The sequence below is a fragment of the Mastacembelus armatus genome, chromosome 5 (assembly GCF_900324485.2).
Source record: "Mastacembelus armatus chromosome 5, fMasArm1.2, whole genome shotgun sequence".
Classification (NCBI taxonomy): domain Eukaryota; kingdom Metazoa; phylum Chordata; class Actinopteri; order Synbranchiformes; family Mastacembelidae; genus Mastacembelus; species Mastacembelus armatus.
Window position 1 is genome coordinate 18,641,257 of NC_046637.1, and position 27,259 is coordinate 18,668,515.

Sequence of the window (27,259 nt, forward strand, 5' to 3'; positions counted from 1 at the left end):
AATCCCAATGGTCCTGAGGCAGACACACACACACACACACACACACACACGCACACACACTCTTTCTTGCAGACACACACACACAGACTGAGTGTCTCTCACTTTCATGCGGTGGTAAGGGATTAGTGGAGCTTCAATGATGGGAGTGTTTCTAGGTTGACAGAGAGTGACGGAGCTCAAGCAGCCTTGGTTCAAACATTACCAAGCACTTACTTCTTTGGAATCATTGGCCATCTATCTATATTTGTCCAGTGTGCATGCACTTCATCATAAAATTTAAGTAATCAGAGTTGGAGCCCCGTCACACTGAGATTAAGAACTTTTAGACTGAAGGGAATTTAATTTAAAGGCAGCGTTGTTACTGCACGGTCATCACGATTCACTCGCTTTTCAATAAGGCACACAGACTTCTGCCCTAACTTTTTTTCACTTTCTGAATGACCAGGGGAAATCATTCAGCAGCTGAAGTCGATAACTTAGCAAACAAACGGTCATGTTCCAAGTGAACTCATAACTATTTTGTAATAGTATGACTACAGTACAAGGCCAAAAATTACTACTAAAATCCTTTTGCTGACCGTAGGGATCTCTAAAGCACCAGTTGAAGCAGTCCAACGAAATTTATACAACTGCACAAGATTTAGTAGTGTTTTGCACAGTGTACATTGTATATTCATTTCCAACTTCTCTTCTTCATCCTGTTTGTCCCTATTTCATTATTGTTATAATATGTAAGGATAATATAATAATATAATATGTAATCTCAACTAATAATGCAATTAGTAAATAATTTTTTTAAGCTCTTGATGGTGACCATTTTTTTCCATGATGCTGGATGACAGTGACCAAAACTGTGCAAGGAAGGAATTATTGGTTAGTCCATACAAGATTACTGTGATTACAGGTCTTTGTAAGAAATCAGTGTGGACATGACACAGACTAGAACAAATAGTATTGTGTTTTTTCCCTATGGTCTGCTCTAAGTGAACAAAAAATTAGACATGAGTAAAAGATTTATTTTGATATAGCTCTGAAACTAGATGACATTAATTAAATTAATGAATTATCCCCAAAAACACCAGATACTAACCCAGGTGAAAGACACTACGTAAGTTGGTTATAATAGTTAAGCCATCCATCCAGCTTTTAGAGAGCATCACCTGATCTTCACATATCCATATTTTTTTAAATATTTTCACCAGATCCAGTTTTATAGAACATTCATTGCCACTAGACACCATGATAATCACACCAAAAGTGTCAAGTACTCTGCTCATTTTAACACACACAAATAACCAACCCACACACACTGAGTACAGATTTTTTTTTTTTTTTATTATTGATATGGGAGGAAACTGGAGCACCCAGAGTAAACCCTTACCAGCACGGGCAGTATAAAAACTCCTTACAACAAAGATTAAGGCCAGGAATCCAACCCCAACCATTGCTGTAAGGCCAGGATGTTAACCACTGAGCCACCATGTGGGCCTTGATGTTTTTCATAGTGGCCTTTTTGACTTGTCAAATGCGGAACATGGTAAAAATGTTATCACGACTGTCCTTGATGCAGAACTTGAAGGACTTGCGTAGACTCTTTTTCATTGCTGAGAAGAACCTGACAACTGGGTTCTTCACAGGAGTGCAGTGAGGTAGACATTGAGATGGATCTTCAGATACCTCATAACAGCATCATCAAAAGATGTATCATTTGATGCCACTGCAGCCTTTATCAGGTTTTCTGTACTCCGAAACTTCACGTATAACTTCACGTCTGCCTCAGGCGGAGGAGTTTAAGTATCTCGGGGTCTTGTTCACGAGTGAGGGAAGGACGGAATGTGAGATTGACAGACGGATCTGGGCATCGGCAGCAGTAATGCGATCGGTGTACCGGTCCGTTGTGGTGAAGAAGGAAGCTCTCGATTTACCGGTCAATCTACGTTCCTACTCTCACCTATGGTCATGAGCTTTGGGTCATGACCGAAAGGACAAGATCACACACACAAACACACAAACACAGACTTTAAACCATAATTTGCATCATAATTTGCATCATTTGTGTTCACTCTCAGTCTCACATTAGGCCTACGTTCATCTTCTGTCCTCTTTTCCTTAATAAAATCTCCACCTCAACTTCCACCAATATTCAAAAGTGTAATAAAAAATGCACATATACACACACAGACACACACTACAATACCAACAACAAATGATCTCTTGCAGGCCAGGACAATCTGCTTCTCATTTGTTGTCTCCTTTTCTTTCTTTCTTTATTTCCCATTCCTCACAACATTATATAGTATTTTTAAGTACTTCATGTGTTAATTTGAATTCATTATTATGCAATGAATCACTTACTGCTGGATATTAGTCAGCAAAGCTTTTATCAGTGAAATAACTGTCTATGTGCAGTAGGTAATATATTGAAAACCACCAACATGTGACTGCATGCTCTCTTTGGAATCTGAGGGAGAAGAGCACTCCACAAGAACCTGGTTACCTGACTGGTTAGAATGGGATCATCGGCTCTAGTTTCACAGACCTAAAGTTGTATACTGCACTATTTTAGAAGTTTTGTGTTTCCACCCTAAAGCAAACATATTAAGTATGCTTTAGAGTAGCAAAAATATAAGCAGATGAAGCCTGGACACCTGGTGAGCGTTCTTGCCTTGTGTCAGGTGTTTTAAGCTTTTGATAGAGACAAATGCACTTCACATGTTCTGGTTAATTCTATCAGATAAAGTATATGTCTTCATACTTCATACATCATTTCAACATCATTTTAAGTCAACTTAATGCATACATCTACCAACATTTTTGTCAGGCTCAATCTGAATTTAGCATTTTCAACTGACAAAAAAAAATACAACCACAAACAAAACATACAAACAAACAGATGAAGCAAAGAAGAAAGGATTTAAAAAGAACTCTCCTGTTTCAGAACACAATTATTTCACAGATAAAAAAGAAATACCAAAACATGTACACTGCTAGAGATCTCCAAAGTTGTAGCTGGTAAGCTTCTGAAGAAATACCGCTTGCTCTGCTTTGCCTAAAAGGAGTTTGGGTTCTCACCTAAGCTGATGAAAACAAATGTGACAAGGGCCTCCAAACTCCAGTACACCCAAAAAATGCAATGTAACAAAATCAGCAAAGAAGTGGAGGAAAAGATAACATCATTCCTGGAGCACGATGACAACAGTAGGATAACAACAGGAAAGAAGGAGACAATTACAAAGAGCAAGAAAAAAATGCAAGAACGTTTCCTTGTTGACTCCATGAGAATTCTTTATCAGAAATTTAGAATGGAGCATCCTGAGATTGCAGTTTCTTACAGCAAATTTTGCAAAAAGCGACCTTTCTGGATTGTTAAGCCAACAATCAAGGACAATGCCTTGCCCTTTCAGATTGGATTCAAAAGAATCACTTGGAACTTTCTGGAGGCGGGACATGGAAAAGGCCCAGCTGATGGGATTGGTGCGCCTGCTAAATGGCAGGCTGACTCAATAGTGGCAAACGGCATTGATCTTCCAAATGGAATGAGGAACTCTCAAAACAGCCATCTACTGTGAAGCTGATGTATGTCACTGAGAAGGAGATTGAGAAAATGGACAGTCTCCTTTGTGATGGCCTGCAGACTATCTGAGGCACAATGCAGATACATCAGGTAATTTTCACTAGATTTTCTCTACAAGACCAGGAGAAATATCTTGGCGTATTCTAAGCTGCTTTTGTTCAGAGCCCCAGCTTTGCAGATGTTTTGGTCCACAGACAGTAGACATGGAAGTAACAGGTGATACTGAGACTCCTGCATCATACAGGATGTTGACTCTGAAAGCTGTGCTTTGGTAAAAACCATGATTCATGTTGGCAAAAACAGGTTTTTTTGGCCAATGAGAAAGGATATGATCTGTTACCGACTTGAAGATATTGTTAGACTGGTCCCAGAGCCTCAACCAGTTACAAAGAGGTACATGATGTTGCATCCCACAGTTTGGGCAGAAATATGCGCTGCTCTTGAGCTTAAAGGATAAAGGAAAACATCTATATGCAAATGTGACAGTTTGTTTATAAGTTGAAAGCACTCATTTCAGAAATATTAATGAATGATAATATTAGTTTCAATTTTTAAAATATAATTTTAAAATGGAAAAATCTATGGTTTGAATTTGATCGCCATAAATTGTCTCTTAGTCCTTTTGCAACTAGGTTTTACCACATAGCAAGCAGGGAAGGAGCAATTTTCTACCATCTGATGAGATGTTTATTATTGTTTAAAGTCTAAATAACAATGTTATGTTTCAAAATGGATGTTATTTTGTGTCAAGGATAATAAAAGTGAACATTATTCAGCATTGCTGTGTGTCATGTCATTTCCAACAAATGCTGTCTTTTCCACCACGCAATGTAATCTCCATCACAACACATACTTTTACATAAAATTCATAATAATAACACAGTCACACTAATAATATTTTCCAGTTTTAAAAATTATGCACTCATGGTTACAATTCACATCCGGGATTGTGCCATGTAAGAACTTGATTGAAAGTCTTCAGTAAAACCTGTAAAAAACCTTGGAGTTATTTTTGACCATGACATGTCCTTTAACTCAAATCTCTAGAACTGCATTCTTTCACCTGCGCAACATTTCCAAAATTAGGAACATCCTGTCTCAAAATGATGCAGAAAAACTAGTCCATGCATCTGTTACCTCAAGGCTAGATTACTGTAACTCATTACTATCTGGATGTCCCAATATCTCCATAAAAAGCCTCCAATTAATCCAGAATGCCGCAGCCAAAGTCCTGACAGGAACTAGCAAGAGAGATCATATTTCTCCTATATTGGCTTCACTTCATTGGCTCCCTGTAAAATATAGAATAGAATTTAAAATCCTTCTTCTCACATACAAATCCCTTCATAATCAAGCTCCTTCATATCTTAAAGACCTCATAGTACCATATTATCCCAATAGACCACTTCGCTCTCAGAGTGCAGGTCTACTTGTGGTTCCCAGAGTTTCCAAAAGCAGAATGGGAGGCAGAGCCTTTAGTTATCAAGCTCCTCTCCTATGGAACCAGCTCCCTGCCTGGGTTAAGGAGGCAGACACTCTCTATTCTTTTAAGGCTAGACTTAAAACCTTCCTTTTTGACAAAGCATATGGTTAGGACTGGCTTCAGGCAACCCTGAACCATCCCTTAGTTATGCTGCTATAGGCCTAGACTGCCCCCCCCCCCCCTTCCCTTCCCCTCCCCTCTCTTCTCTCCTCCCACCTCATGTATATTCCACCATTGAATGTCACTAACCTTCTGCTCTCTTTCTCCCCTAGTTTGTGCTCTCTCCCTCTCTCTCTGTTCTCTCTGTACCTTCTGCAGGTGTCCCTGGTCCTGGAGCTGTATATCGCTGATGTGCAGTTACTGGTCCCACCAACCTGCAGTGTCTATTTGTTGTTCTTTTCTCTCTCCTCTATCCACTCACCCCAACCGGTCGAGGCAGATGGCCGCCCAAACTGAGCCCGGTTCTGCTGGAGGTTTTTTCTTCCGTTAAAGGGAGTTTTTCCTCTCCACTGTCGCCAAGTGCTTGCTCATAAGGGAATTGTTGGGTTTTTAGTTTTAGTTTTTGTAAAGTGCCTTGAGATGATTTGTATTGTGATTTGGCGCTATACAAATAAAATTGAATTGAATTGAGTAACACAATTAAAAATTGCTTGTCATCTAAAAAATGGATAAATATTATCTTTAAAATCCTTAAAATAAATACAATTATACATTTGGGCACATGTATGTGTGAAATTTCATTAAATATCTCGAAAACATGGGTTATGTTAGTAATTTTATTTGAAAAATACCGATTTTAATAAAGTACTTCTTCTTCTTTTGTGGAGTGATGGAAATGATGCTTTACTCTGAATGTTGGACTAAAATAACAAAAATTATATATTATTTAAATAATTTCATTACAACCACTATCAGAAAGTGTTTTTACATATGATGGAGAAGAAAAACATGTCCAAACATTTCTAAAAATATGTGTTAGATTTTCTAAAAATTTTCCAGACCAAATTTGACCGTAGTTGGAAAATGACCCAGATATAGTTGGATTGGTGCTTTCTTCCCTGACCTGTCCACTTATACAGTTAATGGTTGGTATAATCTCTGAGGAACGTCTGTGCCTGCTTATCTAACAAAGCTTTAATGGAAATTACTCTTTAATGTCAGAGCTGAATTAGGAAAATGTTCATTCGCTTCTACTCCTCTTTCAAGGAGCTCATTATGAAATGATTTAGAGCTGAAAGAGCCCATCTGTCCTGGCAAGTTGAAGCTGATGATGAAGGATGTTGTGGCACAGTGAATTAGGGTCTGCCTCTAGTTTGTTTAGTCAAGATTAAAATAGGTTCAGCCTGTGATCCTGTTGGTTTCAGACTGCACTGTTTCTGTCAGGAGCAATTATGTGGATAAATGTTCTTTGCCCTTTCTATAATAGGATTGTGTTGTTTTTTTTGATTACATGTATACATTTACCTTTCACTGATGATCTGACTGTTTTTTGCCTCTATATTGATCTTTTTTCTATGTTATAATCTGCAGGTTTTGGCCTTTTACCACTTTGATATTGCATTACCTTGACAAGGAAACTATAGGTGGTGTAAATTCACATTAAAAAAAGAGCTCAGCAATCAGCATGATGGGTCTCCAAGCACATCTGTCCTTGTTTGTTTTTGTAGTGTTTCATATAAAAGTTACAGAGAACTGGAAATGCTTTGAACACATGTAATCAACTTCTCATCTTGTCTCGCCGTTTTGAAGTTGCCAGGCCGGAGTTAGGTTCAGTAAACAAAATCCCATCTGTGGGAAATCAACAAAGTGTGGAAATCCAGTTGGTTATTGACAGCTGGTGATTAGTAAAGCTTTCTTCATCTCACAGGCTTGATGAGTAGACACGCTGGCTGTGTAATGAATGGACGTCTGGTGACAGTAACATGGGATTGATCTATGGGGTATTGTCACACACCTGCTTAAATGGGACCTGGAAACGGTCTTTGGATGTGCTGAATAAGTCCCTGCATCAGGAATTTGACAACTGCTCAGCTTATCACAATCAGATAGCAAAGAAGAGAATTCTGGCTTTATTTTGTATGAATACTTTATTTTCTAAATCTAAGTTTTACAATAAAATAATGTTTTTCTACCAGAAGGTCTTTATTTACTTGTTTGCTTTAAACGAATATTTCACCATTACTCAACTAGTAACGCCACAGCTTCCCTAGCTACATTTAAAAATGAAATAACTATAAAAGATAAGATTTATCAGATGCTTCATGTAGCTGCCACAGATGTATCTTCTACTACTGCAGCTCTTGAACCATCTGCATTTGCTTCATCTAAACCATCAACGTGTCTCTTAGACCCCATCCCAACTAGACTGCTCAAAGACATCCTGCCATTAATTGACTCATCTTTATTAGACCTGGTTAAGTTAGTTCTAGTAACTATTTGAAGCTTTAGAGCACATCGTAGTACAGAAATAGAACTAATATAAGTTACCAACAATCTTCTCTTAGCCTTAGACAATGGACTCATCTCTGTACTGCATTGTGATCTTAGTGCTGCATTTTACACTATTAACCACAGAATCTTATTACAGAGACTGTAGCATATAAATGGGATGAGAGAAACACAGCTAAAGTGGTTTGAATCACATTTATCAGATAGATTCCAATTTATTGATGTTCATGATGGAAATTCCAGGCACAGAAAAGTTAATTGAGTTCCACAAGGTTCTGTACTAGGATCAATTCTCTTCACCTAATACATGCTACTCTACACAGATGATACTCAGGTGTATCTATTTATGAAGCACGATGAAACAAACCAGTTAGCCAGACTTTAAGCTAAAGGACATAAAAGCCTGGATTTCCAGTAACTTTCTACTTTTAAATTCAGAGAATACAGGAGTTGTTATATTTGGGCGCTTCAGAAATAGCTTATCTAACAATATAGCTACTTTAGAAGGCATATCTTTGTCCTCCAGCACTACTGTGAAAAACCTTGGAGTAATTTTTATGTATTTATATGCCCTTTAACTCAAACATAAAACATATCTCCAGAACTGACTTCTTTCACTTGAGCAATACTGCCCAAATTAGAAACTTCCTGTCTCAAAATGATGCAGAAAAACTAGTCCATGCATTTGTCACTTCAAGGTTCATGAGTCTTCTAGACTTCCTGGTTTGGACTCTTATATGGTTCCCTTAATTCTGTGCTGCAGCTTTAGGATTCTGATTGTATTCAACTGTGTTTAATTACTTTGTGTATTCATACCTATACCTGTGCAGTTTATGAATTACACTATGCTAAATCCTCATTGGTAGTTACCTTGCCGGCAGTCTTGTTAGTGGTAATATTCCCTGTAATTTCCCCATACCCTCATGGTTTTCTGGGTCACTTTGGTTTGCTCTTTGGCTCTTGAATTTCCTTAACACAGTTTGGCATCTGCTACGCTCACTGATTTTTACTTACTTTTTACTTTACTTCTACTTACTTTGTTTTGTGTTTTTCCTATGTTCTCCAGGACACTTTTTGTTCGCCTCGTCTTATAGTGATCAGGCCAGATAGAGTAAAAAGAAAATGATTCAAAATGAGCCCAAATCTAAAATCTTTCTTAATGAACACGTATCTTCATGGGGTCAAAAACAAAACAGAAAAAAATTAGAATACCCAAAGGATCGAAGTGATGGATTTTTTATTTTTTTGTATTAATAGCAAAACATTAGCTGCCAACATCTGGACTGTTTGTGTGTGAGTGACAGAGATAAGGGGAAAGTAAGACAGGGGAGAATGCAGTCATTTAATCTATCATCTGTGACAGATTTCTTTTACATTACAGAGTAAACCGGCTACCTTTTCAGGAAAATACCTCCTTGGGCGGCTTGGTTGGTTAAGGTGTGTGTGTGTGTGTGTGTGTGTGTGACAGAGAGAGGGAGAGAGTAAGTGGATGACAACAGCCTGTAGCAGCTGTGTGAAAGTGTGTGCATCTGTGTTGAGTGCTTTCCTACCAGTCCAGCAGGTAATTTACACTAATAACAGACCTGATGATGTTCCAAACCCATAATTATAATCCCTTTGTATCCCACATCAATGTGTATGTGTGTGTGTGTGTGCATGGATGTGCATGTGTGTGTGTGTATTTGTGCATATTTGAATTGATGTGAATAACAGAAAGTCCATCACCAGTTTGCAGAGATGTCTCAGTCAGCTCCCACTATAGAACAGCTTGTATGCAGGGTCAGTGTATGTGCTGAGTGTATGTTTGTGCCTTGTGTGTGTTTGCACCAGTGGTCCTAACTCTTGTTTTCCTGATCTAAAAATTGTCAGATTTGACCCCCAACTCATCTGCGCTCACTGAAACGTATCAAGGTGTTGATATTGGACAAAAGTATAAAAGTGTGGGTGTGGTTGTGTGTTTGTGTGCATTTCTGGGTATTTTGAGAGTGTGATGGCAAAGGGCCCATATAAAACCCTTCTTTATCTTTGCTCAACATACCAAGTGTCTAAAAACTACTCCTCTAGAAAATGAATAATGAAAGACAATTTTTTTCATTATTCAAAAATCCCCCTGTGAAAAGTGTTATAACATTTCAATCATTGACTAGCTGTCTTGTCTCTGAAATAGTGAATGATGAATTGCTGCGACTGTAGCTTTCTATAGTTACTAAATACTGCTTAAGTAGATACATTTTTACTTCAAAAAGCAGCTAATTGCCTCTATATATTCACCAGTTAGTCATGTATGTTCTTTTTCCATGTGATTGTTTTTTACCAATTATATAGTTTAGAACAATATATCACCAGCATTTATTCTTAAGTTTTTCTTTAAAAGGCAGACTTTCATATTTGTGCTATAGAAGATAATCCACTTTGAGTTGTGCTCTTTTTTTAAAGCAAACATTAATCTCTGCCAACTAGAGACAAATGACAAAAGAGTACTGGGCAAATAGCCAATGAAATTGCAATGGTGCAACAGGCAATCAGCCCTGTATGGCATCAAATTTGCTCTCATTGCCAAGGTTTTTTGCAATGTGTTTTGTTGTTTTTCTGTACTCTGGTCTCTTGACACTAAGGGCCCTCATCCAAGCACAATTAAAACACAATTTTTAAACAGCACTTAGCTAAAATTGTTGACTGATGATAAATAGCAGCAACTGAGAATTGTTTTATGTCATGAACTTATTAGTAATTTTTCTCTGCCACCAGCAGGTGGGGCTTTGATTTTTCCACGAAAAACAGCTGCCTGGTGCAGCATGTGATAAGAGGGTTGATGAGAGTGTTGAGACTGAACCAAACTGAGAATGAGTTGAGACCATAAAACCCCAACAATTTGTCCTCAGTTCAAATGAGTTGAGGAGAACTGCAAAATAAGATGAAAGTTGTCTGTGAGTTCATGGCTGTGAGCAAGACCTTTCACATTACACAATAACTTGACCATTTGCTTTTATGAAATATTGATTAATGCAGCTTTAATAAGTTGTTGCCTGGAAATTTACAAAATATCTGTTCTCTCCTACGTGTGTTGAATTTGTCAGATTATCTATGAAATTGCATTTTGATACAACATATGAAACACACCTAAATGCACTAGTTTCTGCGAACTGCTGGAATTAGATGAAGTGAATGGAAAATGCTCATTTCCAATCAGATGGTCAGAGTATGTGGGTCAGAATCAACCATTACCATTTTCTCATTTGTACTAACACCAAGATATCACAGTTTACTTAATGACATACTGACATTTGAGAATTTTACATGTTGAATGCAAAAACAAACTGAGCAGCATCAGATAACGAGAAAATTCCAACAGAGAATAAAGTGTTTCTATGAAACATAAAGCCATTTAGCCCAAGACATAAATCATTAAAATAACTGTTGGAGTGACTCAGTGATAAAACAAACAAGTGTCAGGGCTGGCAAGCCTTATCGCTGCAATCACATACACACTTTTACATTGTGGTTGTGTGTGCGTGTGTGTGTGTGTGTGTGTGTGGCCACAAACACAAACCTCACACACAAATACCCAATCAACCATGCATTTCATTCATACACGTCACAAACCATAATTAGAAACACAGACCAAGCAAACACACTAGAAAGAACACTCTACTAGTCACTCACAAACTATAAACAAATATATCCATTCACACATAACACATACACATGCACAAGTGTATAAGCACGCAGTGAAGGGATCCAGCTTTGCAGTGAAGGACAGAGAAGGGGAGGAGACATGACACAGCTGGACGATAGCACTTCTTGTAAGGTCTGACCCAACTAATGTTATCACAGTGCAAGGCTAAAATGCTCCCAACAGAGAGAGAGAGAGAGACAGGCAGGAGAAAGGGTTTGTGTGTGTGTGTGTGTGTGTGTCATGGTTTCTGGAATAATTATATTGTGGTGACATAGATATAAAATGACTTGCCTTGAATTAGGAAAAAAAAACTGGACTTTGCAAAATAATCCATTACATTTTAAATGTTAAAACTGTTTTGGTTAACATGAGAGTTACATTTACTAAAGTGTTACAGCAGATATCATATCTCCCAGTAAGCCATGGCAGTGTGATAGCAGCATGCACGATACCAGAACACGGAAAGTAAAGCATTGATCATTTATACCTGTGCTTGTCCTACTGTGACATTTACACAAAAGGCCTCTAAATCTGAAATGTCAAGTCTGCTATGTCTGTGTGTCAGTACAAAATGTAATTAGTTTATTTTGTTGAACAGTAAAAGTGAAATCATCGGTTTCACTTTTGTTACTTACTGTTGAATTGACAAAAAAATGTTTTAAAATTCATGGTTTTTCTTTCTTAACCCAATGCATATATCGCCCCATCATTCTTTGCGCCACACCTGGAGAGTGGTGCAAAGTCATAGAGAACAAGGATAGCATGCAGGTGCTATGCTGGACTGAGCTTTCTCTGAGCAGTCAACCCTGACAGACAGGAAAACACCCCCTGAGATCAGTTACTGAGCTAATATGTACCTGTCAAGGGCCCTAATTACACACAAACACACACACACACACATACACACATTACAGCTGTCAGTGCTTCCAGTTAGTCCAACAAATCACCATCTGTAAGGCTAGTGTGTCCAGGGACTGTTGCAAACTGCTAACAACTTTGGGCTGGAACTATCAGACAAGTGCTGGACTTGTCCTTGACCCAGTTAGTGCTCAGGCTGTGATGGGAGCTGGATGGGTCAAGCCTCGTGTCTTTACTCCTTCACACTCCAAATACAAAAGATTACAGCTGTATTTATACTGCAGCACAGATATGAGATCAGGCTATTGATGCCCTGTTTGGGTTAGCACTACGAAACCTAGACAGATTTAAGTTAAATAAAGAAAATGGCTTATCTTATTATGAATTTCTGTTATTAAATTGTTTATTCAAAGTGTTTTCTCATCTCTCCGTGATCTCTCACCTCTCTTTTCTCTCAACTCATAAAAGGCTGTGTATATTTCTAGATTTTAGCAGCTCTAGCTTAGTGTGTGAGACAGTTAATTAATTCAATTCAATTCAATTCAATTTTATTAAATCACAATACAAATCATCTCAAGGCACTTTACAAAAACTAAAACTAAAAACCCAACAATTCCCTTATGAGCAAGCACTTGGCGACAGTGGAGAGGAAAAACTCCCTTTAACGGAAGAAAAAACCTCCAGCAGAACTGGGCTCAGTTTGGGCGGCCATCTGCCTCGACCGGTTGGGGTGAGTGGATAGAGCAGAGAGAAAAGAACAGAAACAATGAACAACAAATAGACACTGCAGGTTGGTGGGACCAGTAACTGCACATCAGCAATATACAGCTCCAGGACCAGGGACACCTGCAGAAGGTACAGAGAGAACAGAGAGAGGAGGAGAGAGCACAAACTAGGGGAGAGAGAGAGCACAAGGCTAGTGACATTCAGTGGTGGAATATACATGTGAGGGAGGGAGGAGAGGAAGAGAGGGGAAGGGAAGGGAGGGTTAGGGTAAGGGAGCTCAGTGCACCAATGGTCCTCAGGCAGTCTAGGCCTATAGCAGCATAACTAAGGGATGGTTCAGGGTTGCCTGAAGCCAGCCTTAACTATATGCTTTATCAAAGAGGAAGGTTTTAAGTCTAGCCTTAAAAGTACAGAGAGTGTCTGCCTCCTGAACCCAGGCTGGGAGCTGGTTCCACAGGAGAGGAGCTTGATAACTAAAGGCTCTGCCTCCCATTCTGCTTTTGGAAACTCTGGGAACCACAAGTAGGCCTGCACTCTGAGAGCGAAGTGGTCTATTGGGATAATATGGTACTATGAGGTCTTTAAGGTATGAAGGAGCTTGATTATGAAGGGATTTGTATGTGAGAAGAAGGATTTTAAATTCTATTCTATATTTTACAGGGAGCCAATGAAGAGAAGCCAATATAGGAGAAATATGATCTCTCTTGCTAGGTCCTGTCAGGACTCTGGCTGCGGCATTCTGGATTAATTGGAGGCTTTTTATGGAGATACTGGGACATCCAGATAGTAATGAGTTATAGTAATCTAGCCTTGAGGTAACAAATGCATGGACTAGTTTTTCCGCATCATTTTGAGACAGGATGTTCCCAATTTTGGAAATGTTGCGCAGGTGAAAGAATGCAGTTCTAGAGATTTATTACATTACATCTGTCAGCCCCATGACTTTTCAGCACTGCAGCACAGTGACTAAGGGACTTGCACTGCTGCCTCACAGCAAGAAGAGCCTTACTTTGAAACTCGTGGTGTAACTGTAGCACTGTGATAAAATAGAATGTTCATTATATGGGACAAAATCCCAACAAAGTTTATTTTCCTGACGGTTGTATCCAGCCATGCCGGCAGTTCTGTGAGGCTATATTTAGCCACAGTGATGCTTTAAGCTAAATGCTAACATCAACATCCTAACATACAATAGCAACATTTATTTACCATGTACACCTTCTGAGTTTAGTGAACGTTTGCTAAAAGCAAGACTGAGGTTGATGGGAATGTCATTAGTTTTTCAGATATTTGGTCATAAACCAAGGTAGACATAAATATCTACCAAATTTCATAGCAGCCCATCCAATAACTGTTGAGACCAGTTACTCAAAACCACAAATGTCATAAGGATTAATCGTCTGGGAACCATGGCAGGCTGTCTGCTGCAGTAGTGGAAGAGATATTTGAGTCTAGACAAAAGTGGTGAACTGACTGACCGACATTGCCATGGACATTGCTAAAAATGAGAAACCAGCTGAAATTGACCTCCAATGACAACATGTGGAAATAACCACATTCAAGCAAATACAATGACGTTTAGTAATTCTCACACTAATTCCCTTTATTACTTACACCTAAAGAAAGCAGAGATACACTTTTTTGCTTGATTTTTTTACCTAAATGTCAAGTCATTTATTTCCATTCATCCATCATCTATGCTGCTTATCCTGCAAAAGGTCGCAAGGGGCTGGAACCACTTCCAGCTCATATTGGGTGAGAGGCAGGGTATACCCTGGTGTCACCAGTCTGTCACACATAGCAACAGACAAACACTCACATTCACTCAGAAACCCAACCTGTGTGTTTTTGGACTGTGGGAGGAAGCTGGAGTACCCAGAGAAAACCCACTGAGACACAGGGAGAACATGTAAACTCCATACACAAAGGCCCTGTCAGCTGACAGGTTCAAACCAAGAACTTTCTTGTTGGGAGTCAAAAGTGCAAACTACTGCACAGTTTGTTTTTTTTTTTGGAGAGGTCAGCAATGTGGACAAAATGTCCAAAACATATGGGGAGGGTGTTCTGAGCTGTCAAATCTTGTCCATGGGGGGTGAACTGCTTATGTTGCAAAACACGGTACCAGCATGTGGAGCTGCTAAGTTCTATGATTAAATCTAATCCCACACACTTAAAAATGAGAAATCCACCAACTGAAACTATCCCAACAAAAACAGAGGAATTCATATTTTTGTTTTGTTGTTGATTTTGATTTTGTGAAGAACTGAAGACTGCAGTTGTTCAGATCTTGATGCACAAAACAGGTCACATCCATAGATAAAGCTTCTAAGGCACTGGAAATCTTGCAGAATTAAAGATTTTCAATAAAATATCTGACTGAGTAGCTCATATATACTTCATTCCAGCAAATATAATGAACATTTGATATATGTATAAACATTTAGTCTTCACATTCCAACTGTTATGACCACAACAGCTATTGTTTCAGCTGTTTTTTCCCAAAGCTAAAATTTCACAGCGGTTCACTAGGCTACTTTTTCATACCATGTCGCAGACTTCGCTATAGGTTTTGTTGAGTTTTTACAGCAGTGATAACCTTGGCAGCTGGTTGAAGGCAGGTGCTGGAAGGCTGCACGTGTGCAGAAGTTAACAGCTCAATAAGAAACAGCTGGGACCAGTGACAGCCCGCCCTCCTACTCCTATCTTTGTCTCATGCACACTCCATCTTGTGTTCAGGAGTTTGTCAGTGCACCCCAGCCCTTGCATGTTGGTTTTAGTCTCAGTGTTGTGTAACGCACTCTGACACACATACATAGTGTATTGCAAATATGAATAGCAAAGAGGCCAGAAGGTAGGCATAGTAATTTTTTATTTTTTTTTTTTACTTTTTTTTTTTTTTACAGTTAGGACAGGTGTTCCCAACTATGGGCTACATATTAAAATATGTATTCTTGACTGACAAAAAATTCTGGGTAGCTTATCTACAAGCTAGATGTGAATGTTTTCCTGTAAAGTCTGATAGTTCATGTTTAGAGACATAGTGTTGCAATAGTTAAATGTCATTTTGTTAAAAAATGCATCAACATGGCACTGACATTGTCAAACACACAGTGTGACCAAACAAACCTGATTTAACCTGCTCTATCAGAGTAAAAACTGTTTCACCAATGAGCCGTGGTTAGCAGATAGTTATGGGACAGGAGGCCAAGGTAGAAATGTCTTAAACTGTGAAACGTATTCTCCCGTTGACGACAGTGATGTTATTATCGTTCAAGTGTGACCGTAAGGTGTGACACCTTAGAAAACCTTAGCCTCTCTATAAACATCATTTTTAATTAATTTGAAGTGGTGTCTTGCATTATTAGATCATTGTAAGTCATTTATTTTATTTTATTGCCACCAACTTTAGACTTCTATGTATCTCTTTAGATGTAAAATGTTTGTCAGTTTGACATAGCAAAAGTCTAAACACTTGGTTTATTAATTTATCTACTGAAAAACAGTAGTGCTACATAGTTAGTTATAATTTGTTGTTACCTAACTAACCCTGTCTCATTATTTGGTGTGTTCCTTAACCCATGCATATGTCAAATCTTTTAGCATCACTGTCTCACCCCCACTTTGTTTCCCTCTTATTTCCAATATTCCATATCCCCTTCTCAACCTACTTTCCACCCCCATGTCCCCCTCCTCCTCTCCTCCCCTCTTTTCTCCCAGTGAGACTACATGTCTAAGCCTGTGCCTACCGGTGTTTGATGTCAGTTAATTTGCTGCAGTGTTGACAGGCCGATGGCTGCTCAGCACTGCATGCATGTATTTGTGTGTATGTGTGTTTTGTCATGTGTGTGCTTGTATGTGTATTTGAGTATGAATGTGAGAGAGAAAAGGTAGGGACAGTCACAAGCAAAAGTAAGTGTTTGTATTTAGGCATGTGTCAGTGCTCTGTGCTTACATGCAAAGCAAATTAATTGCTGCATACAGTATGTTAGAACTAGCATGTGTGTGTGTGTGTGTGTGTGCTTAGGTTTTCAAGCTGTTCACTGTGGTGTAATTGCTGCATCTGAATTCACTGCCCTGGATTACTGCAATTTACTCCCCCAGGAGTGCCGAGCACTGTGGGAAAACCATAAGGACATGTGTGTGTGTGTGTGTGTGTGTGTGTGCACATGTGTGTGTATATGTGTGTGTATTTGTCTGTGTTTCAGCTCTGTGGGAAAAGTGTGCTTATGCAGGACAAGGGCACAATACAGTCTTTTCTTTACCATGAACCATGGAGTCATATTAAACTCATTGACCATAAGCCTATGCAGGAGTCTGCTTGTTTATATATAGTTACAGTGATTACCGTGAAACTCAGTATTCTGCACATTTATCAAGAAATCCTTATCATGGTTGTGACTATAATACACCAGCTCCTAGAAACAAAACTTAAACAGTGGTGTTGAAAAATAGCACCCTCTCACTGAATCTGATTTCTTAACAAATATAAGCTCGTGAATTTAAAATTTTTCATTTGTTTATGTATTTTACAATCAGAGTTACAGGTTGATTTTAACTTTAGCCATGGCATTTTTTGTGAGACAGCTGTCCACTATGTGTGCACCTGCCCTTTACCTCCTTTTTGCTTAAATATGCATGTACATCTACACATAGAGCATAGCTTGAATTGCAGAATAGTTAATTTATTCAGTATTTGCTTATGCAGTGTTCCATAATCAAGCATTCATATAATTCATTTTTTGTTGTAAAACAAATTTACATTTATTATATTAATGCAGTCTGAGATAAAACGCAATATTTGACACATACCAGATTTTCATAATATATTTTTACATATAATGATAATGCAATACTTTAGTAGAAGAAGAGTATTTTACTTTATTAATCCCCAAGGGGAAATTCAATTGTTACAGCAGTTGTTCTAATTTAAAATTATTACATTTTATTTTAATTTTATTTAAATTATATCAATTAATAGTAATTAATAAAGCAATTAATACAGTAATAAAGTCATGAATTTGGATGGAGAAAAGTAATAAAGTAATTATTTATTTTTGGGTGTTTGTGTGTGTGTGTGTGTGTGTGTGCGCGCGTGCGCATGCATGCGTGTGTATCTGGTGTGTGTGCGTTATTGTTTATATTGTGGAATTATAGAGTCTTATGGCCGTAGACACAAAAAACTTCCTGAATCTCTCAGTCTTGGCTTTTGGAGGAATTAGTCTGTGGGTGAATGAACTTCCCATTCACCAAAATTCCTCATGAAGTGGGTGGGCAGGATTGTCCAGTATGAAGTTGATTTTGTCTAGCATCCTCCTCTCTGCCACAGCCTCCAGACTGTTCAGTTCCAGTCCAACAACAGATTTTGCCTTCCTGATTTAACTTGTTTAGAGCTGTTGGCCTCACCAGCCTTAATGCCACTTCCCCAGCACACAACTGCAGTGCAACAGTGCACTCGCTACTACAGATTGACAGAACATCTTCAGTAGCTGGTTGCACACGCCAAAGGAACAGAGTCTCCTGAGGAAGAACAGTTTGCTCTGTCCTTTCTTGAATAGTGCATCTGTATTGTTTGACCAGTCCAGTTTGTTGTTAATGTGGACTCCAGGGTATTTGTAGGAGTCTACAATCTCTACTTCCTGCTCCTCCTTAAGTCCACCACCAGTTGTCTGGTTTTCTTGATATTGAGCTTTAGACAGTTGTTGTTACACCAATCAACAAAGGTTTTTATCAAGTGTCTGTATTCCTCATCGTTATCATTATTGGTGCATCCAATGATTGAAGAGTCATCAGAGAACTTCTGGAGGTGACAGATTCCTGAGTTGTAGCGTAATTCTGAGGTGTAGAGCGTGGTGGCAGTACAGTTCCTTGTGGTGCACCGGTGCTGCTCATCACCACATCAGATATGCAGCCATTTAAACAAACAAACTGTGGCCTCCCAGTGATGTAGTCTTTGGTCCACTCCACCATGTCTGCGGGAACTTCCATATCCTGCATCTTTGCACTTAGCAGGTGGGGCTGAATAGTGTTGAAAGCACTTGAAAAGTCAAAGAACATGACGCTCAGTGTTGCCCTGTTTCTCCAGATGGGAGTATGCTCTGTGCATTAAGAAGATGATGGCATCTTTCACTCCAATGTGTTTCTGATATGCAAACTGCAGGGGGTCCAGAAATTCACTTGAGACTTCAGGTGTTGCAGGACCATTCTCTCAAACACTTTCATGACATGTGATGTTAGCTCTACTGGTCTGAAGTCACTAAGGGTACTGGGACGGCCTCTTTTTGGTAATGGGACAATACAGGACATTTTCCATAACTTAGGCACCTTTTTGAGCCTCAGAGAGAGGTTGAAGAGTTGCTGAAAAACCTCTGCAAGCTGTCCAGCACAACACCTTAAGTACTCTGGGACTGATCTCATCTGGTGCCTTTGCTTTGTTGGTGTTTAGTTTGGATAGTTCCTTCCTCACTTGTTCTGTGGCAAAGACTGGGCCTGTGTATTGTGTTAAAGAGGAGTCAGATGGTGAGGGCAGGGAAGGAGGTATTGGAGGTGAGGTATACTTCAATGTTGTATGGCCGCTGATAGAGGAGATGGCATCAATGAGCAATGGGGCGGCAGCATTGGCAGAGATGTTGGGTGGAGGGATGTGAAGAGACCCCAAGGCATCAGCTAAGGTGGTGGAGGGAGGAGTGAGGACACTGGGTCAGAGTAAGAAGCAGAGGTGGTGTCAAATCTATTGAAGAACAGGTTAGGTTCATTAGAAAACTTTGAGTATCCTTCCATAGCAGTGTATGAATTTTTATAGCCAGTCATTATTTTCATCCCATTCCACACCTCTTTGATATTGTTGTGTCTCAACTTGTGCTCTACTCTGTCTCTGTAGAGCTGCTTTGCCTCCCTCAGCGCTCTCTTGAGTTCCTTCTGCACAGTTCTTCCTTGTCTCTTGCCATGAACACCCTCTTCTTTTTGTTGATGAAACCTTTAGTGTCCTTATTTATCCATGGCTTATTATTGGAGAAACAACAAACTTTTTTGGATGGAACAACATTGTCCTCACAAAAGCGGATGTAGTCTGTGATACAGTGAGAGATGCGGTCGATGTCCTCACCATCAGCATCCATGAAAAGGTCCCAGTTTGTAATCTTGAAGTACTCCTGCAGGGCCTCCTCAGAATCCTTTGACCAAACTTTCACATACATCTTGATAGCAGACTGCTGTCTTACTACGGGCTTGTATGTTGGCAGTAGATATATTAAATTGTGATCTGATCCACCAAGCGGGGGTAGGGCTGAAGAGCTGTATGCCTCCTTCACATTGGCATAAAGGAGATCAAGAATCTTATTTTCTCGTGTTGCACAGTCCACATACTGTTTGAAGTTGGTCAGAGTTCCCGAAATACTGACATGGTTAAAATCCCCATTAATTACTATGAGGGCACTGGGGTGTTTTGTCTGGAGATGAGCCGACAACTGTGTTGATGATTCAATTCAATTCAATTCAATTTTATTTGTATAGCGCCAAATCACAATACAAATCATCTCAAGGCACTTTACAAAAACTAAAACTAAAAACCCAACAATTCCCTTATGAGCATGCACTTGGCGACAGTGGAGAGGAAAAAACTCCCTTTAACGGAAGAAAAAAACCTCCAGCAGAACCGGGCTCAGTTTGGGCGGCCATCTGCCTCGACCGGTTGGGGTGAGTGGATAGAGCAGAGAGAAAAGAACAGCAACAATAAACAACAAATAGACACTGCAAGTTGGTGGGGCCAGTAACTGCACATCAGCGATAAACAGCTCCAGGACCAGGGACACCTGCAGAAGGTACAGAGAGAGAGAGAGAGAGAGAGGGAGGGAAAGAGCACAAACTAGGGGAGAGAGAGAGCACAAGGTTAGTAACATTCAATGGTGGAATATACATGAGGTGGGAGAGAAGGGGGGGGGGGGGGGGGGGGGTTAGGGTAGGGGAGCTCAGTGCACCGATGGTCCTCGGGCAGTCTAGGCCTATAGCAGCATAACTAACTAAGGGATGGTTCAGGGTTGCCTGAAGCCAGCCCTAACTATATGCTTTGTCAAAGAGGAAGGTTTTAAGTCTAGCCTTAAAAGTACAGAGAGTGTCTGCCTCCTGAACCCAGGCTGAGAGCTGGTTCCACAGGAGAGGAGCTTGATAGCTAAAGGCTCTGCCTCCCATTCTGCTTTTGAGAACTCTGGGAACCACAAGTAGGCCTGCACTCTGAGAGCGAAGTGGTCTATTGGGATAATATGGTACTATGAGGTCTTTAAGGTATGAAGGAGCTTGATTATGAAGGGATTTGTATGTGAGAAGAAGGATTTTAAATTCTATTCTATATTTTACAGGGAGCCAATGAAGAGAAGCCAATATAGGAGAAATATGATCTCTCTTGCTAGTTCCTGTCAGGACTCTGGCTGCGGCATTCTGGATTAATTGGAGGCTTTTTATTAAGATATTAGGACATCCAGATAGTAATGAGTTACAGTAATCTAGCCTTGAGGAAACAAATGCATGGACTAGTTTTTCTGCATCATTTTGAGACAGGATGTTCCTAATTTTGGAAATGTTGCGCAGGTGAAAGAATGCAGTTCTAGAGATTTGTTGTGTGAGTTAAAGGACATGTCCTGGTCAAAAATAACTCCAAGGTTTTTTACAATAGTGCTGGAGGCCAGGGCTATGCCATCTAGAGTAGCTATAATTTTAGAAAAGTTATTTCTGAGATTTTTAGGCCCAAATATAATGACTTCTGTTTTCTCCGAGTTTAAAAGTAAAAAGTTACTGGTCATCCAGGCCTTTATGTCAGTTAGACAGGCTTGAAGTCTGGTTAACTGGTTTGTGCTAACAGGTTTAATAGATAGATATAACTGAGTGTCATCCGCATAGCAGTGGTAATTAATAGAGTGCTTCCTAATGATATATCCTAAAGGAAGCATGTACAGGGTGAACAGAATCGGTCCTAGCACAGAACCTTGTGGAACTCCATAACTAACTTTTGTTCGTGTGGAAGGTTCATCATGGACATGAACAAACTGGAATCTGTCCGATAAATAGGATTGGAACCACTTTAACGCTGTTCCTCTGATACCAATCACATGCTCCAGTCTCTGTAATAAGATGTTGTGGTCAATGGTGTCGAATGCTGCACTAAGGTCTAGGAGGACAAGTATCGAAACAAGTCCATTATCTGAGGCTAAGAGAAGATCGTTGGTAACTTTCAACAGTGCTGTTTCTGTACTATGATGTCCTCTAAATCCTGATTGGAAATCTTCAAATAGTTCATTCCTGTGTAAGTGGTCTGATAGCTGCTTAGCAACAGCTTTTTCTAGGATTTTAGAAATAAATGGCAGGTTGGATATTGGTCTATAATTAGCCAAGACTCCTGGATCAAGACTAGGCTTTTTGAGTAAAAGTTTGATTACTGCAGTCTTAAAGGCCTGTGGTACGTAGCCTGATACTAGAGATAAATTTACCAAGTCCAATAAAGATGAGTTCATTAATGGCAGGGTGCCTTTAAGCAGTCTAGTCGGGATGGGGTCCAAGAGACACGTTGATGATTTCGATGAAGCAACTACTGATGTAAATTCAGAGAGATCTATAGGAGAGAAGCAGTCTAAACATAACTGAGGTCCTACAGATGATTCAAGAGCTACTGTAGTAAAAGATTCATTTATTGCAGGTATAGGAAGCATCTGCTGAATTTTATCTCTAATAGTTGTGATTTTATTTGTAAAGAAACTCATAAATTCATCACTGCTGAGAGCTAAGGGAACACTGGGCTCAACGGAGCTGTGACTTTTTGTCAGCCTGGCTACAGTGCTGAAAAGAAACCTGGGATTATTCTTATTTTCCTCTATTAGTGATGAATAGTATGCAGTTCTGGCTTTACGGAGAGCTTTTTTATATGTTAGTAGACTGTTTTTCCAGGCTAGAAAAATTTCCTCTAAGTTTGTGGAACGCCACTTCCTTTCCAGCCTTCGTGATGCCTGCTTTAAGGTACGAACATGTAAATTATACCATGGGGCTAGTCTTCTCTGAATCACTAACTTCTTTTTCAGAGGGGCTACAGAATCAAGCGTTTCACGCAGTGAGGTTACAGCGCTGTCAACAACATGATCAATTTGATAGGGAGTAGGATTAAGGCAGCTGCCCTCCACTATGTTTATACTTGGCATAGATGCAAATAGAGATGGAATCATTTTCTTAAATTTATTAACAGCGTTGTTGGATAAACATCTGCTGTAGTGGAATTTTCTTCCAGACGCTGCATGATCCATCATTTTAAATTCGAAAGTTATTAAAGAATGATCTGACAAAACAGGATTTGGGGGAAAAATTATTAGATGTTCAATTTCGATGCCATAGGTCAGAACAAGATCAAGGGTGTGATTAAAACAGTGGGTGGGTTTATTAACGTTTTGAATGAAACCAATTGAATCTAATATAGAATTAAATGCAATGCTGAGGCTGTTATTTTCAACATCTACATGAATGTTAAAATCTCCCACTATAATGACTTTATCTGATCTAAGCACTAAATCAGACAGGAAGTCAGGGAATTCAGTTAAAAACTCTGAGTAAGGAACAGGTGGACGGTACAAAATGACAAGTAGAACTGGTTTTTGTGTTTTCCAGTTTGTATGTGAGAGACTAAGAGTGAGGCTCTCAAATGAGTTATAACTGTTCTGAGGATGAAAGTTTAATAATAAGTTGAAGACTGCAGCTACTCCTCCACCTCGACCTGTGCTTCGAGGAACATGATCATTTTTATGACTGTCACATGAACTCTGTGCTGCAGCTGATGGAGAAATGTAAGCAGTCACAACAATGGTGTGTGAAAACTCACAGGGCAGGTAGTATGGCCTCAATCCAACCACCAACAGCTCAATGTCTGGAGTGCAGATGCTGCCCTTCACTGTTAACATGTCCAGGGTTGCACCATTTGGACTTCACAAAAACAGTGAGAACACCTCCTCTTTTCTTGTCACTCTGTTTCCCTCTGTCTGCTCGCGCTAGTGAGAACTCAGGCAGTTCAAGCAAGCTGTCTGGTATATTTTCATTCAACTAGGTCTCAAGCAAAGCAAGCTGCACTCTCGCTGGCTGCTAGCTAAAGCACTTTCATCCACTTTGTTGCAGAGTGACCTCACATTTCCCATAATAATCGTTGGGAGAAAAGGTTTAAATCTCCTATGTTTTTCTTGATGCTTCACTCCTGCTCTGCAACCCCTTCTACGCATCCTCAGGTCTTGGGGGACTTCAGGTTTTATACCAAGAAGCAGACTTGTTCTCTTGAGAGCTAACAGTCCTTTGTATAGATGCCGTTGCCACAGAAACATATATTTTCTGATGCAGTTTCCATAATCTCCATATGCCTCTCCACTGGAATTAGAAGATCCCAACTCATCCACTTTCATCCGTTATCAGAGAGAAGGCATAGATCTTGACTTGACCTGGATTAACAGATAATAATTCAGTAAAAACTGTCAAAAACTTGCAAAAAACAAAAAAACAGAGGAGCTGCTGTAACTGCCACCTAACAGGCACCATTCCTACACCTTAAGTTTAAAAATATGAACAACTATTCACATAACTCAGAGCAATATGCACTTAAAATGCTCATGTGAGTGTCTCGTATTATTACAAAAGGAAATGTATAATGTGAATGTATAAGACATAATTCTACATTACATAACTTTAATTATCACAGCTCAAATCTGAACACACATAAATGATGGCCCTTTAGGATAGATTTTACTGTGATCTACACTTCCTGGTGATTACATTATCTGATGTACATGGAAAACAACCATGTGCTTAGGAATTACAGAAAACGGACTTACCTTACATACCTTGCTTCAAAATCATCACATTTTTCATTTCTTGAAATAGATCATTTGGCCTAATCAGTATTCCAAAACATTAACGGCTACCCCGTTAATGCAACCACCGGGGCACAATCCAGTGTCTTCATGTGCTGGTCCCAGGTCCGGGTAAATGCGGAGGGTTGTGTCAGGAAGGGCATCTGAAGTAAAATTTAAGCCAAATCAAACATGCGAATCACAAATAAGACTTCCATACCGGATCGGTCATGGCCCGGGTTAACAACGCCCACCACTGGTGCTGTTGACTCACAAGGTGTCAGTGGAAATTGGACTACTGTTGGTTGAAGAAGGAGAGGAGGAAGGCGTGTTCGTGGGCAAAGAAAGAAGAGGAAGGGCAGGAGTGCAGGACATAGAGTAGGGACATTGAATGTAGGGACTTTGTCAGAGAAAATTAGAGAGTTGGCTGATATGATGGAGAGAAGAAAGGTGGATACCTTGTGTGTTCAGGAGACCAGGTGGAAAGGTAGAAAGGCCTATAGATTAGGAGCAGGGTTCAAGCTGTTTAATCATGGTGTGGATGGAAAGAGGAATGGAGTAGGAGTTATCCCGAAGGAGGAGTTTGCTAGGAATGTTCTGGAGGTGAAGAGAGTATCAGATAGGGTGATGAGTCTGAAGCTGGAAGTTGAAGGTGTGATGTTGAATGTTGTCAATGGTTATGCCCTACAGGTAGGATGTGAGTTAGAAGAGAAGGAGAAATTCTGGAGGGAGATGGATGAGGTGATCCAGGGTATCCCTAGTGGTGAGAGAGTGGTGATTGAGGCAGACTTCAATGGACATGTTGGGGAGGGAAACAGGTGATGATGGGTAAGTTTGGTATGCAGAGCAGGAATGCAGAAGGACAGATGGTGGTACACTTCGCAAAAATGATGGAAATGGCTGTAATCAACCCATTTTTCCAGAAAAGGGAGGCACATAGGGTGACATATAAGAATGGAGGCAGGAACACACAAGTTGATTACATCTTGTGCAGACATTACAACCTGAAAGAGATCAGTGACTGCAAAGTAGTGGTTGGGGAGAGTGTAGCCAGACAGCATAGGATGGTGGTGTGTAGGATGACTCTGGTGGTGAGGAAGATGAAGAGGACAAAGGCAGAGCAGAGGACCAAGTGATGGAAGTTGAAAAGGGAAGAGTGTTGTGTGCCCTGTGATGGACTGGTGACCTGTCCAGGGTGTACCCGTCTTCCACCCGAAAGAGAGCTGGGATAGGCTCCAACATATCCCCGTGAACCTGGTTCAGGAAAAAGTGGGTATAGAAAATGGATGGATGGATGGATGGATGGATGGATGGATGGATGGATGGATGGAGTGTTGTGTGGCTTTCAGGGAGGAGCTGAAACAGTCTCTGGGAGGTCAGGAGTTTCTTCCAGATGACTGGACAGCTACAGCTAAAGTGGGGAGGATACTTGGTGTGTCATCTGGAAAAAGGAAAGCAGATAAGAAGACTTGGTGGTGGTGGAATGAGGAAGTTCAGGAGTGTGTTAAGAGGAAAAGGTTAGCTATTAATAAGTGGGATGCTGAAAGGACAGAAGAGAACAGACAGGAGTACAGGGAGATGCAGCATAAAGTGAAGGTAGAGGTGTCAAAGGGTGTATGAGGATTTGTATGATAGGTTGGACACTAAGGACCCTCCTTAATGGGCTACTTAACAAGATCTTGGAGAGTGAGAGGATGCCTGAGGAATGGAGGAAAAGTGTGCTGGTGCCCATATTTAAGAATAAGGGAGACGTGCAGAGTTGCGGAAACTACAGAGGAATAAAGCTGATGACTCACACAATGAAGTTATGGGAAAGAGTAGTAGAGGCTAGGCTGAGGTCAGAAGTGAGCATTTGTGAGCAGCAGTATGGTTTCATGCCAAGAAAGAGAACCACAGATGCAATATTTGCTTTGAGAATGCTGATGGAGAAGTACAGAGAAGGCCAGAAGGAGCTGCATTGTGCCTTTGTAGATTTGGAAAAAGCGTATGACAGGGTGCCGAGAGAGGAGCTGTGGTTTTGTACGAGGAAGTCTGGAGTGGCAGAGAACTATGTTCGAGTGGTGCAGGACATGTATGAGAGCTGTAAGACAGTGGTGAGGTGTGCTGTAGGGGAGACAGATGAGTTCAAGATGGAGGTGGGACTGCACCAAGGATCAGCTTTGAGCCCCTTCTTGTTTGCTGTGGTGATGGACAGGCTGACAGATGAGGTTAGACAGGAATCTACGTGGACCATAATGTTTGCAGATGACATTGTCATTTGTAGTGAGAGCAGGGAGCAGCTGGAGGAAAATCTAGAGAGGTGGAGGTTTGCTCTGGAAAGGAGAGGAATGACGCTTAGCCACAGTAAAACAGAGTACATGTGTGTAAATGAGAGGGACTCAAGTAGAACGGTGAGGTTACAGGGAGTAGAGGTGAAGAAGGTGGAGGATTTTAAGTACCTAGGGTCAACAGTCCAGAGCAACAGAGAGTGTGGAAAAGAAGTGAAGAGACGTGTGCAAGCAGGTTGGAACGGGTGGAAAGTGTCAGGTGTGATGTGTGACAAAAGAGTGTCAGCAAGAATGAAAGGAAAGGTGTACAAGACAGTGGTGAGACCAGCAATGTTTTATGGTTTAGAGACAGTGGCACTGAGAAAA